Here is a 15903-nt window from a genome sequence, read left to right as displayed (position 1 = left end):
ATCTCATCCCTGTATTAACCATAATGGTAGGGTATAGGTCAATTCCATCCAGTACAGATATCTCATCGCTGTATTGACCATAATGGTAGGGTATAGGTCAACTCCCTCCAGTACAGATATCTCATCCCTGTATTGACCATAATGGTAGGGTATAGGTTAACTCCATCCAGTACAGATATCTCATCCCTGTATTGACCATAAGGGTATAGCTTGTACAGACCACCTGCATGTTATGGCTTCAATTAACTTTAACAAACAGTCATCTTCTGCAGCAGCACGTGAAATAACTGTCCACATTTCATCTGAGACAGGGCAACTCTTTCTGATAAGGTTTACATGTATGGTGTCGTCCTGCTCGTATATCTGGTTTAGTTCTGAGCTGTCAAAAGCTCTGGACAATGTGTTTGCCAATAACAATTGTTTCCCTGACCTGTACTCCAGTTGCAAGTCATATTTGTGGAGTTTTAGAAACAGTCTCTGTAGCCTTGGTGGTGTGTATGTTAGACCCTTCTTTACAATAGTAACCAAAGGTTTATGATCTGTTTCTGCCCACACTGTTTTACCATAGATAAACACATGGAATTTATCACATGCATATGACAGTGCCAATGCCTCTTCGTCAATCTGATCATAGTTCCACTCAGAAGTTGTCAGAGCCCTGGAGTCATATGTGACTGGGCTTCATCTAGTGTCATACTGCTGTAACAACACTGCACCTAAACCTGCTTTAGAGGCATCTGCTGAGATGTTGGTGTTGAGCTTTTCATCACAGAACCTCAGTACTGGAGCATGCATGATCAATGCCTTGAGCTGCTCCAACTCTTTCTGCTGATTACTGTTCCAACACCACTCTGTAGTTTTACACAGTACACTTCTCATCTGACTCGTGGGAGTTGACAGATTAGGTACACATTTACCCACATAGTTAACCACATCTAAGAACCTTTGTACACCCTCTTGATCGGTAGACGGTGGCATGTTCTTGATGGCTGTCATTTTGCTCTGGTCATTTTGATCTTCACATGTTCGTTTTTCACCCAAGAATGTTTTCAACCTGGTTTTGTGTTCTTCAACAGTCTGACTCCATATTAACACATTATCAATGGACACTGTGGTGCCTGGCACACTCTCAAATATCTGTTGTACTGCCCTATGAAAGACTTCTGGTGCTGAAGTGAGACCAAACGGGAGCCTTTTAAATGAGAACCTACCAGAAGGAGTATTGAAAGTAGAAAGCCTTGTTCTCTCCTTGTCTAGACTGATCTGCCAAAACCCTGATGAGGCGTCTAGCTTTGAGTAGTGTTTATCCCCTGTTATGTCCCTGAATATCTCCCCTCTGGAAGGCAGCTGAAAGTGTTCCCTTTTTACATACTTGTTTATCTCTGTTGGATCCATACACAGTCTGAGAGAGCCGTCTTTCTTCTCCACTATTACCGGTGAGTGGACCCATTCAGAAGGCTCTTCTACTTTGTCTAGGATATCTAAGGCCTCTAGCCTCAGCAGCTCTGCTTTTAGCTGGTCTCTTAGTGATAATGGGACCTTTCTAGGTACATGGATCACTGGTCTACAGTATCTATGCTTTTAGCTGGTCTCTTAGTGATAATGAGATCTTTCTAGGTACATGGATCACTGGTCTATCTGGCTGTTCTAACTCCATGTTGTGCTGCACCTTGAGTTTTCCTCTTCCCTGAAAAACATCAGCATCTGCATCCTCAACATGAGTCATTTCCATTAGTCAATGTCAGTTCCATTAGTCTTGTAGGTAGCAGTCCAGTCCTCCTCTGGTCCTGTAAGTGCTACTGTTCCCACATAGACATCAAGTATGTCCAGTCTTTTACATCTTGTCTCTCAGATGAGAGAGACAGAAATGGTTGTGTCCCTGTGGTGTTTTTTAGATAAAGACTTTGTAGTCCACCTGATAGAGAAGGACCCAAGGATACGCTACACATGTGACCAGGCTCTTCAGCAGCCCTGGTAGACTGAACACACACACACCTTCTGTTGTCCTCCAACAGAGCCTGGCCCTCATGTCTCTCTCCCTCCCTCAAGATTGATGGAGACACAGCCCTGGATCAGAACATCCATGAGTCAACAAGAACTTCACCAAGAGCAAATGGAAGGTGGGCTACTCTTACTGTCCTCTCCTGCTATCAACTGTTAGACCTTCATGGAACATTCTAGGAGCTTTATGGTGCAAAATGGCCTTTTACAATAAGGGTATCTTTACAAGGGGGTTATAAAGGGTTTATAATTAGTTTATTAATGGTTAATGAATCATTTGTAAATGCGTAAGTCTCTGATGGAAATGTGTTTGGTCCTGCAGCAAGTGTTTAATGCCACAGCGGTGGTCCGTCACGAAGAGTCTCCAGCTTGGGACCAGTCAGACCACCCTGCCCAGCCCTGTAGAAGAGACTCCCAGTCAGACCACCCTGCCCAGCTCTATAGAAGAGACTTCCAGTCAGACCACCCTGCCCAGCCCTGTAGAAGAGACTCCCAGTCAGACCACCCTGCCCAGCCCTGTAGAAGAGACTCCCAGTCAGACCACCCTGCCCAGACCTGTAGAAGAGACTCCCAGCCAGTCCACCCTGCCCAGCTCTATAGAAGAGACTCCCAGTCAGACAACCCTGCCCAGCCCCTGTAGAAGAGACTCCCAGTCAGACCACCCTGCCCAGCCCCTGTAGAAGAGACTCCCAGCCAGACCACCCTGCCCAGCCCTGTAGAAGAGGCTCCCAGCCAGACCACCCTGCCCAGCCCATGTAGAAGAGACTCCCAGTCAGACCACCCTGCCCAGCCCTGTAGAAGAGGCTCCCAGCCAGACCACCCTGCCCAGCCCTGTAGAAGAGGCTGGGTCATATTATTGTGGGAGTGGGACAGAGTTTAAACAGTGTATTCCTGGGTCATGTTATTGTGGGAGTGGGATAGAGTTTAGACAGGGTTTGTACTCTGGCTTTTTAAAAATGGACGTCTGCTTGTTTTTATCTCTGTATTTGTGTTGTTTTTAATGGTCATTATCATTCCCCCTTGACAATGTCGCATCCTAAGATGCTGGGTTCTTTTACTGAAGACTCCAAAGCTTATAATAAACGTAACAGATTCATTTAATGTTCTCCTGAATACATTCCAGTCGACCTTCTCTCTACAGTGTCCCAACTCACCAATACGTCATTGAACTTTACCCGCCCTTTCATCTCGTAATCCAATCATTTCAATACAAGAACGGAAACCCTATTGTCATTTGTTAATTCAAATAACTCAACCCCTGCATACATATATATATTTGCATGATTTCAAATGGCATTTGAATCCAGGGTCATATTAGTTAGGGAAAACTGTAGTGAAATATTATGCAACAGACAACAAAAACAAAAGTTTATTTTCTTAAGTTCATTAGTCACCTCCTAATTTCAGTAAATTTTCTTCAGTTTGGTGCCTCGTGAATATGACTCAGGTCTCCGTGGAAACATCAATGTAAATTCACCTTTGATTTTTACTCCTCACTTTCCCTTTCAGGTCCATAGGGTTTTACTGCCCCCTGCTGGAGACTGGAGCACACTGCAGTCCCTGGCTTTCTTTGTGCAGCTGAAGGATGAGGTCCTCATCACCTGTTGTGATGGGTCCAACAAATATCCCCAGGTGAAGGCAGGGTCCTATCTCATCCAACACGTCAATGACTTTTATAGGAGGGAGGGAGCATTTCCAATGTTAAGCTATGGAATGAACTGTACATTTTATGGTGAATTTTAATACAGTTTACTTTAATACAATAATTCCTTGAATGTAATTAGTTTGTGTATTGTAATTATGTTATTGAAACAGAATAAGTCAGAAATGAGAAAATAAATAAGTCCAGTCCAACAATTACCTCTCTCCTTTTTCACATCCCTCTATCATCTCTCCATGGGGGAGTACAACCATTACCTCTCTCCTCTTTCACATCCCTCTATCATCTTTCCATGGGGGAGAACAACCGTTTCCTCTCTCCTCTTTCACATCCCTCTATCATCTCTCCATGGGGGAGTACAACCATTACCTCTCTCCTCTTTCACATCCCTCTATCATCTCTCCATGGGGGAGTACAACCATTACCTCTCTCCTCTTTCACATCCCTCTATCATCTCTCCATGGGGGAGTACAACCATTACCTCTCTCCTCTTTCACATCCCTCTATCATCTCTCCATGGGGGAGTACAACCATTACCTCTCTCCTCTTTCACATCCCTCTATTATCTCTCCATGGGGGCGTCCCAATAATCTCTCCTTCCTCCTGAAGTGTAGCTTTCCTTCACTACTCCTCACAAGTGTAAAAGCATTTTCAAGATTTCAAAAAGGCTTTACAACGAAAGCAAAACATTAGATTATGTCAGCAGAGTACCCAGCCAGAAATAATTAGACATCCATTTTTCAAGCTAGCATATAATGGCACATAAACCCAAACCACAGCTAAATGCAGCACTAACCTTTGATGATCTTCATCAGATGACAACCCTAGGACATTATGTTATACAATACATGCATGTTTTGTTCAATCAAGTTCATATTTATATCAAAAACCAGCTTTTTACATTAGCATGTGACGTTCAGAACTAGCATACCCCCCGCAAACTTCCGGTGAATTTACTAAATTACTCACGATAAACGTTCACAAAAAACATAACAATTATTTTAAGAATTATAGATACAGAACTCCTCTATGCACTCGCTATGTCCGATTTTAAAATAGCTTTTCGGTGAAAGCACATTTTGCAATATTCTGAGTAGATAGCCCGGCATCACAGGGCTAGCTATATTTGACACCCACCAAGTTTAGCCCTGACCAAAGTCAGATTTACTATAAGAAAAATGTTATTACCTTTGCTGTTCTTCGTCAGAATGCACTCCCAGGACTTCTACTTCAATAACAAATGTTGGTTTGGTTCAAAATAATCCATAGTTATGTTCAAATATCCTCTGTTTTGTTCGTGCGTTCAAGACACTATCCGAATGGTAAAGAAGGGTGATGCGCACGACGCATTTCGTGACAAAACATTTCTAAATATTCCATTACCGTACATCGAAGCATGTCAACCGCTGTTTAAAATCAATTTTTATGCAATTTCTCTCATAAAAAGCGATAATATTCCGACCGGGAAAGCGTGTTTACGTTCAAAGAGAGAGAAAATAAAAGCATGGGATCCCCTCGTGCACGAGCCTCAGTCTGATGGTACTCTGACTGGCCACTATCCAAACGCGCTAATGTTTTTCAGCCAGAGGCTGGAATTACATCATTCAGCTTTTTCCCGGGTTCTGAGAGCCTATGGGAGCCGTAGGAAGTGTCACGTTACAGCAAAGATCCTCAGTTTTCAATAAACAGAGCCAAGAAGAACAAGAACTTGTCAGACATGCCACTTCCTGTAAGGAATCTTCTCAGGTTTTTGCCTGCCATATGAGTTATGTTATACTCACAGACACCATTCAAACAGTTTTAGAACCTTTAGGATGTTTTCTATCCAAAGCCAATAAGTATATGCATATTTTAGTTACTGGGCAGGAGTAGTAACCAGATTAAATCGGGTACGTTTTTTATCCGGCCATGCAAATACTGCCCCCTATCCCCAACAGGTTAATAATGTCCTGCTTGGGCTAGGGGGCAGTATTTTCACTTTTGGATGAAAAGCATGCCCAGAGAAAACGGCCTAATACTCGGGCCCAGAGTCAAATATTTGCAAATTATTAGTAGATTTGGATAGAAAACACTCTAAAGTTTCCAAAACTGTTTGAATGATGTCTGTGAGTATAAGAGCCCTCATATGGCAGGCAAAAACCTGAGAAAAATACAACCAGGAAATGGAAATCTGATGCCTGTAGGCTTTTCAAGTCATTGCCTTTCTAACACACAGTGACTTAGGGTTCATTAGGGTTCACTTAGGGTTCACTTCCTAAGGCTTCCACTAGATGTCAACAGTATTTAGAAAGTTGTTTGAGGCTTTTGCGGTAAACACAGAGCAAACAAGAGGACATGGAAGTAAGTGACTCAGAAAATGACATGGGTTTCTGACGCTTGTTCACATGAGGAGGTAGCTGTGTTCCAAATATTATTGGAATATTATTGAAGTTCTAAGATAAAAAGGCTCTAAAGATTGATGCTACACAACGTTTGACATGTTTGAACGAATGTAAATATAACTTTTTTTTACTTTTCGTCGTAACATTTTCCGCGCGCTTCCTACACTTGGAGTAGCTTACTGAACGCGTAAACAACAAGGGGGTATTTCAACATAAATTATGGACTTTATCGAACAAAACAACATTTATTGTGGACCTGGGATTCCTGGAAGTGCCTTCTGATGAAGATCAGTTTAATATTTTGTCAACGTTTATGATGTGTATATTTGTAAATTGCGGTGCTGTTTCACCGGCAGTATTGGAGGCAAAATATTTTCTGAACATCACGTGCCAATGTAAAATGCTATTTTTGGATATAAATATGAACTTTATTGAACAAAACATACATGTATTGTCTAACATTGAGTCCTAGGAGGATCATCTGATGAAGATGGTCAACGGTTAGTGCTTAATTCTAGCTGAATTTCTGGTATTTGTGACCCCTCTCCTGCTTGGAAAATGGCTGTGTGGTTTTTCTTGTGTTGTACCTGTCCTAACATAATCTGACTTTATACTTTCGCCGTAAAGCCTTTTTGAAATCGGAAAATGTGGTTACATTAAGGAGAAGTGTACCTTTAAAATGGTGCAAAATAGTTGTATGTTTGAGAACTTTGAATTATGACATTTTGTTGTTTTCAATTTGGCGCTCTGATTTTTCACTGGCTGTTTAACCTCTCTGGCGCATGTGAGACGAACTCGTCCCACCTACGTAACAGCCACTGATATCCAGTGGCACGATTTTTGAATCGTTAGAAATACTACTACTTCAATTTCTCAAACATATGACTATTTTACAGCTATTTAAAGACAAGAATCTCGTTAATCTAACCACACTGTCCGATTTCATAAAGGCTTTACAACGAAAGCAAAACATTAGATTATGTCAGCAGAGTGCCCAGCCAGAAATAATCAGACACCCATTTTTCAAGCTAGCATATCATGTCACATAAACCCAAACCACAGCTAAATGCAGCACTAACCTTTTATGATCTTCATCAGATGACACACCTAGGACATTGTGTTATACAATACATGCATGTCTGTTCAATCAAGTTCATATTTATATCAAAAAACAGCTTTTTACATTAGCATGTGACGTTCAGAAAAAGCATAACCCCCGCAAACTTCCGGGGAATTTACTAACAGTTTGCTAAATTACTCACGATAAACGTTCACAAAAAGCATAACAATTATTTTAAGAATTATAGATACATTACTCCTCTATGCACTCGATATGTCCGATTTTAAAATAGCTTTTCGGATGAAGCACATTTTGCAATAATCTAAGTACATAGCCCGGCATCACAGGGCTAGCTATTTAGACACCCACCCAGGTCAGCCTCCACCAAAATCACATTTCCTATAAGAAAAATGTTCTTACCTTGCTTGTTCTTCGTCAGAATACACTGCCAGGACTTCTACTTCAATAACGAATGTTGGTTTGGTCCCAAATAATCCATCGTTATATCCAAACAGCGACGTTTTGTTCGTGAGTTCTAGACACTATCAGAATGCTACATCACGGTCCCGCGCATGGCGCATTGGCGTGACAAAAAATGTCTAAATATTCCATTACCGTACTTCGAAGCATGTCAACCGCTGTTTAAAACCAATTTTTATGCCATTTATCTCATAGAAAAGCGATAACATTCCGACCGGGAATATGCATTGAGCCTAAACAGCCAAATTAAATTTCTCCTCAGGAGCGAATTGTGCACGCGCCTCATTCAAAGGTCCTCTGATCCGCCACTTACCAAAGGCGATAATGTGTTTCAGCCTGAGGCTGCCTCGTCAACCTTCAGGTATTTCCCGGGTTCTGAGAGCCTATCGGAGCCCTGGGAATTGTCACGTTACAGCTAAGATCCTTACTTTTCAATAAACAGATGCAAGACGCACGACTCCTTGTCAGACAGGGTACTTCCTGCATGAAACCTTGTCAGGTTTTTGCCTGCCATAGGAGTTCTGTTATACTCACAGACACCATTCAAACAGTTTTAGAAAATTCAGAGTGTTTTCTATCCAAACCTGAACAATAATATGCATATTCTAGCTTCTGAGTTGGTGTAGGAGGCAGTTAAAAATGGGCACATATTTTTTCCAAAATTCTCAATACTGCCCCCTAGGCCAAACAGGTTAATAGTGTGTCCCGTGGGTGGGACGGTAGCGTCCCACCTGCCCAAGAGAGGTTAAATTGTAGACAGGTTAGAAGTTGTACCATCCATGTTAGGATCCCAAGCATAATGCAATTCTCTAATGTTTTGGTAAAGGAGGATGCCCTGAGGTATGACTGAAGGATGTTATATATACTCAGCTACTATAAGGAGTGATTTATAGTGGGGGGCCAGTACGGGTAGTTGAGGATTCAGTCAAAAGAGGAATGGTAACCACTTCTGGGAAACCTATTACACATGCCCAGTTGATTTTGAATTTATTAGATGTTGTACTTTTACAGAAAAGTTAGCTATTTGTAAGTGTGAAGCTCACTCTAAGGGAACGGATAAAATTAGCAAGGGCAACAGGAAGGCAGATCAGGAAGCGGAACGGGCAGGCCTCAAGCCGCAGCCACCGACACAGCATTTGTTGAAAGAGGAAGTGAACGTAGACACAACGGTATTACAAGACGGACAAACTAGACCACCAGTTAAGGAGATTACAAAATGGGGAAAGTTAGGAGCGATCTATAAAGATGGGACTTGGTACATGGATAAGTTGCCCTTACTACCTAACTCATTGTTTAGTTATGCAGGAATATTGATACATGGGCAGATCCATGTATCAACAGGGGTTGATGGTAGAAATAATAAGAAAAAATTATGTAGAAATAATAAGAAGTTAATAATAATAATAATGGAAGTTCTGCAGAGAGATGAGACAACATAAACACACTGAAGGAATGAGTGTGTGTGTTCTCACCAGAGAGGTCGAGACAGCAGGATGACTACAGGGTTACGACCACACAATCCTGTATATATTAACCTGTTGGGGATAGGGGGCAGTATTTGCATGGCCGGATAAAAAACGTACCCAATTTATCTGGTTACTACTCCTGCCCAGTAACTAGAATATGCATATAATTAGTAGATTTGGATAGAAAACACTCTAAAGTTTCTAAAACTGTTTAAATGGTGTCTGAGTATAACAGAAATCATATGGCAGTCAAAACCCTGAGACAAATCCTAACAGGAAGTGGAAATCTGATGTGTGGAATCACTTTCAAGCCTTTGCCATTGAAACACACAGGGACTTATTAATCATTTAGCACTTCCTAAGGCTTCCACTAGATGTCAACAGTCTTTACAAAGTGGTTTGAGTGTTCTATGGTAGAAACTGACCCAAAGAGAGGCTTGGAATGTTGGTCACAGTGGGAGGGCCATTACTACTATGACACGGGCGCCCATGGGAACCCTTTTGTTCCAAAATGTTTAGTAAGACAATGCAATCGTTCGCCTTAAATATTATTGAAGCTCTGGTTGAAAAAGGCCCTAAAGATTTATGTTATACAACGTTTGACATGTTTGAACGAACGTAAATATATATTTTTTGCACATTCGTCACGACAAGTCCAGCGCGCCTCGTACATTATGAGTAGCCTTCGGAACGCGCTAACAAGAAGGAGCTATTGGGACATAAATTTTCGAACAAAACTACATTTGTTGTGGACCTGAGATTCCTGGAAGTGCCTTCTGATGAAGATAATCAAAGGTAAGGGAATATTTACAATAGTATATTTGATTTTAGATGGTTCCAAGATGGCGCTAACATGTATCGCCTAGCCTATTTTTCTGAGCATACCACGTCGTTTATTGCAAAGTGTGATTTCCCAGTAAAGTTATTTTTAAATCTGGCTATGCGGTTGCATTCAAGAGATGTTAATCTATAATTCTTTGAATGACAATATTACATTTTAACAATGTTTTCGAATAGTAATTTTGTAAATTGTAGCGCTGATCCACCGGAAGCATTTGAGGGAAAATATTTTCTGAACGTCACGCGCCGATGTAAAATGATGTTTTTATATATAAATATGAACTTTATCGAACAAAAAATGCATGTATTGTGTAACATGATGTCCTAGGAGTGTCATCTGATGAAGATTGTCAAAGGTTAGTGCTGCATTTAGCTGTGTTTTGGGTATTTGTGATGCATGCTAGTTGCTTTGAAATTTGCAGTGTGATTTTTTTTGGCAGGGTACTCTCCTAACATAATCTAATGTTTTGGTTTTGCTGTAAAGCCTTTTTGAAATCGGACAACGTGGTTCGATTCAGGAGAGGTGTATCTATAAAATGGTGTAAAATAGTCATATGTTTGAGAAATTGAAGTTATAGCATTTATGAGGTATTTGTATTTCGCGCGACACGATTCCACTGGCTGTTGACTAGGGTGGGACGCAAGCGTCCCAAGTTCCCAGACAGGTTAATGTACTGTGTCTGTACTACAACCCACCAGACAGGTAGAGACAGAGGATGACTATAGGGTTACCACCACACAGTCCTGTATATATTAATGTACTGTGTGTCTGTACTACAACCCACCAGAGACGTAGAGACAGCAGGATGACTACAGGGTTACCACCACACAGTCCTGTATATATTAATGTACTGTGTGTCTGTGATACAACCCACCAGAGACGTAGAGACAGCAGGATGACTATTGTCATGGAAATTAATTAATTAATTTATTGTTTGATTTATTTCTTTATTTTACCCCTATTTCGCCACAATTTCGTGGTATCCAATTGGAAGTTACAGTCTTCTCCCATCGCTGAACCTCCCGTAAGGCGAAGGTCGAGAGCCGTGCGTCCTCCGAAACACAACCCAACCAAGCCGCACTGCTTCTTGACACAAAGCCCTCTTAACCCGGAAGCCAGCCGCACCAATGTGTCGGAGGAAACACCGTACACCTGGTGACCGTGTCAGCGTGCATTGGGCTCGGCCCGCTCGGCCTGCAACAGAGCCTAGACTCAAACCAGGATCTCTAGTGGCACAGCTAGCATTACGATGCAGTGCTTTAGAACACCGACCACTTAGGAGGCCTGTCATGGAAATTCTAACCAATAGGAAGAGAGACTAGATTATTCAAACAGCAACTTTATTATAAGATTTTCAAATCTGGAACATTTGACAATCACTCAATAGTCCAGAGTCTAATGTTCAACAAACAATGTTGGGTCTCAGCTTTTATAGAAAAGTACAACCTCTTTGTCTACATGGCTGTTAGCAGCTGTGTGAAGACAGTGGAGGCATAGAGTGCAGACAGTGATAACCTCCAGCTTCATTACTCTTTTCTGCTGATATTTAGGTGCTGCTGCTCCAGCTAGTTTCTGATCTCTGGTATGTCTCCACCCAGCTGTGCCCATTGCAAATACCAAAAAACAGGATATGTCACTTACGGTAGTCACACCCAAACTGCTCTTGGCCACATTCCTGAGTTACACAAAGACAGTTTGTATCAGTGGAAACATACTAGCTAATAACTATACATCATTCTCTGAGTAGAAAACAGATTGACAGAGGGGATGTACAGGTAGTGGGTTAGTGTGTGTTACTGATCCTAGACAGAGGAGACATACAGGTAGTGGGTTAGTGTGTGTTACTGATCCTAGACAGAGGGGACATACAGGTAGTGGGTTAGTGTGTGTTACTGATCCTAGACAGAGGGGACATACAGGTAGTGGGTTAGTGTGTGTGTTTGTGGTGCAGTGTGAGTTGACTACAGTAGTAATCCCAGGTTTCTGTAGTCTGGTCATAGATTTGTGTTCTTGCCAACTCCATTGCTGTCATTCTCAAGCCAAACATTTGGTATCACCATGAGTGACAAGGAGTTGGCATGATGACACAAATAGACTGGGACTCAGGCTAAGGTCTGCAGCAGTGAGGAATGTGTGTGAGAATGTGGAAGAGCATGTTGTGGAGAGAACTGAACAGTGGAAGATACACTACAGTGCATTCAGGAAGTATTCAGACACCTTCCCCCTTTTCCACATTTTGTTACGTTACAGCCTTATTCTAAAATTGAATAAATAAATAAAAATCCTTATCAATCTACAAACAATAACTCATAATGACATCACAATACCCTATAACGACATCACAATACCCCATAATGACATCACAATACCCCACAATGGCATCACAATACCCCATATTGACAAAGCAAAAACAGGTTTGTAGTAAAGTACAACTTCTTTGTCTACGTGGCAGTTAACAGCTGTGTGAAGACAGTGGAGGCATAGAGTGCAGACAGTGATAACTACCTGTGTCTTTACACTTTTCTGCTGATATTTAGGTGCTGCTGCTCCAGCTAGTTTCTGTTCTCTGGTATGTCTCCACCCAGCTGTGTCCATTGCAGATACCAACAAACAGGATATGTCACTTACTGTGGTCACACCCAAACTGCTCTTAGCCGCATTACTAAGTTACACAAAGACAGTTTGCATCAGTAGAAAAATACAAATTCATAACAGTAGATAATTCTCTAAATACAAAACAGATTGACAGAGGGGATGTACAGGTAGTGGGTTAGTGTGTGTTACTGATCCTAGACAGAGGGGACATACAGGTAGTGGGTTAGTGTGTGTTACTGATCCTAGACAGAGGGGATGTACAGGTAGTGGGTTAGTGTGTGTTACTGATCCTAGACAGAGGGGATGTATAGGTAGTGGGTTAGTGTGTGTTACTGATCCTAGACAGAGGGGATGTACAGGTAGTGGGTTAGTGTGTGTTACTGATCCTAGACAGAGGGGACATACAGGTAGTGGGTTAGTGTGTGTTACTGATCCTAGACAGAGGGGATGTACAGGTAGTGGGTTAGTGTGTGTTACTGATCCTAGACAGAGGGGATGTATAGGTAGTGGGTTAGTGTGTGTTACTGATCCTAGACAGAGGGGATGTACAGGTAGTGGGTTAGTGTGTGTTACTGATCCTAGACAGAGGGGACATACAGGTAGTGGGTTAGTGTGTGTTACTGATCCTAGACAGAGGGGATGTACAGGTAGTGGGTTAGTGTGTGTTACTGATCCTAGACAGAGGGGATGTACAGGTAGTGGGTTAGTGTGTGTTACTGATCCTCGACAGAGGGGACATACAGGTAGTGGGTTGGTGTGTGTTACTGATCCTAGACAGAGGGGACATACAGGTAGTGGGTTAGTGTGTGTTACTGATCCTAGACAGAGGGGACATACAGGTAGTGGGTTAGTGTGTGTTACTGATCCTAGACAGAGGGGATGTACAGGTAGTGGGTTAGTGTGTGTTACTGATCCTAGACAGAGGGGACATACAGGTAGTGGGTTAGTGTGTGTTACTGATCCTAGACAGAGGGGACATACAGGTAGTGGGTTAGTGTGTGTGTTTGTGGTGCAGTGTGAGTTGACTACAGTAGTAATCCCAGGTTTCTGTAGTCTGGTCATAGATGTGTGTTCTTGCCAACTCCATTGCTGTCATTCTCAAGCCAAACATTTGGTATCACCATGAGTGACAAGGAGTTGGCATGATGACACAAATAGACTGGGACTCAGGCTAAGGTCTGCAGCAGTGAGGAATGTGTGTGAGAATGTGGAGAGCATGTTGTGGAGAGAACTGAACAGTGGAAGATACACTACGGTGCATTCAGGAAGTATTCAGACACCTTCCCCCTTTTCCACATTTTGTTACGTTACAGCCTTATTCTAAAATTGAATAAATAAATACAATTCCTAATCAATCTACACACAATACCCCATAATGACATCACAATACCCCATAATGACATCACAATACCCCATAATGACATCACAATACCCCATATTGACAAAGCAAAAACAGGTTTGTAGTAAAGTACAACCTCTTTGTCTATGTGTCAGTTAACAGCTGTGTGAAGACAGTGGAGGCATAGAGTGCAGACAGTGATAACCACCAGTTTCATTACTCTTTTCTGCTGATATTTAGGTGCTGCTGCTCCAGCTAGTTTCTGATCTCTGGTATGTCTCCACCCAGCTGTGTCTATTGCAGATACCAACAAACAGGATACGTCACTTACTGTGGTCTCACCCAAACTGTTCTTAGTCACATTACTAAGTTACACAAAGACAGTTTGCATCAGTAGAAAAATACAAGTTCATAACAGTAGATAATTCTCTAAATAGAAAACAGATTGACAGAGGGGATGTACAGGTAGTGGGTTAGTGTGTGTTACTGATCCTAGACAGAGGGGATGTACAGGTAGTGGGTTAGTGTGTGTTACTGATCCTAGACAGAGGGGATGTACAGGTAGTGGGTTAGTGTGTGTTACTGATCCTAGACAGAGGGGACGTACAGGTAGTGGGTTAGTGTGTGTTACTGATCCTAGACAGAGGGGATGTACAGGTAGTGGGTTAGTGTGTGTTACTGATCCTAGACAGAGGGGATGTACAGGTAGTGGGTTAGTGTGTGTTACTGATCCTAGACAGAGGGGACATACAGGTAGTGGTTTAGTGTGTGTTACTGATCCTAGACAGAGGGGATGTACAGGTAGTGAGTTAGTGTGTGTTACTGATCCTAGACAGAGGGGACGTACATAGTATAGTATAGTATGGTCAGGGCGTGGCAGGGGGGTGTTTGCTTTGTGTATTTTGGGGTTTTGGGTTGTTTTCTATTTCTATGTTTATTCTAGGTTGTTTATTTCTATGTTGAGTTTGTTTGGGGTTGGTCTCTAATTGGAGACAGCTGTATCTCATTGCCTCTGATTAGAGACCATATTTATGCACTGTGTTGCCAGTGTGCAGATACAGCCCGGTGCGCTTGGTGAAAGCTCCTCACAGGTGCCATGCTAGAGCCAGCATCGAGCCAGGACCGGTGATGCAAGTTGCTAGCGTCAGACCTCCGGTGAGGGTTCATAGTCCAGTACGTCCTGTTCTTGCTCCTCGCACTAGCCCTGTGGTGCGTGTTACTAGTCTGGCGCCTCCAAAGCCAGTCCCACGCATCAGGCCTCCAGTGCGCCTGTCCAGTCCAGTACGTCCTGTTCCTGCTCCTCGCACTAGCCCTGTGGTGCGTGTTACTAGTCTGGCACCTCCAAAGCCAGCCCCACGCATCAGGCCTCCAGTGCACATTCCCTGTCCAGAGCTTCCGGCGACAGTTCCCCGTCCAGAGCTTCCGGCGACAGTTCCCCGTCCAGAGCTTCCGGTGACAGTTCCCCGTCCAGAGCTTCTGGCGACAGTTTGCAGCCCGGAGCTGACGGAGACGGCCTGCAGCCCGGAGCCGACGGAGACGGCCTGCAGCCCGGAGCCGACGGAGACGGCCTGCAGACGGAGACGGCCTGCAGACAGAGACGGCCTGCAGACAGAGACGGCCTGCAGCCCGGAGCCGACAGAGACGGCCTGCAGCCCGGAGCCGACAGACAGGGCCTGCGACCCAGAGCCTACAGTGACGGCCTGCGACCCAGAGCATTCAGCAGTGGTATGCAACCCAGAGTCTTCTGTGGGGGTGGGCAGGTTAGATTGGGGACTAAGCCCGGAGCCGGAGCCACCTCCGTAGGGGGGGTATTGGGAAGGGGGGGTGTAGCACAAGAAACGTCGGTGACGGTGGCCACCCTCCCTTTATGTTTGGGTTTCTTTTTGTGGGTTGTTGTTTTTAAGGTGCATTTGGGGTCTGCACCTTTGGGGGGGGTACTGTCACGTTTTGACCAGTAAAGAGGTTATTTTGTTATTATAGTATGGTCAGGGGGTGGCAAGGGGGTGTTTGCTTTGTGTGTTTTGGGTTGTTTTCTATTTCTATGTTTATTCTAGGTTGTTTATTTCTTTGTTGAGTTTAT

The 15903-nt window shown here is 43.1% G+C and overlaps 1 long non-coding RNA gene across 1 annotated transcript; it reads right to left on the bottom strand.

The window, feature by feature from the left end:
• Positions 1 to 11212: 11212 nt before the first annotated feature.
• On the bottom strand, positions 11213 to 14098 carry LOC115191497 (uncharacterized). Its single transcript, XR_003877702.1, has 2 exons — positions 13960 to 14098; positions 11213 to 11335 (listed from the first exon to the last, which is right to left on the bottom strand). It is a non-coding gene; the product is annotated as an uncharacterized LOC115191497 (long non-coding RNA).
• Between the last annotated feature and the right edge of the window lie 1805 nt (positions 14099 to 15903).

The sequence above is a fragment of the Salmo trutta genome, chromosome 4 (genome assembly GCF_901001165.1).
Source record: "Salmo trutta chromosome 4, fSalTru1.1, whole genome shotgun sequence".
Taxonomy (NCBI): Eukaryota; Metazoa; Chordata; class Actinopteri; order Salmoniformes; family Salmonidae; genus Salmo; species Salmo trutta.
This window is presented reverse-complemented; position numbering and strand designations above follow the sequence as displayed.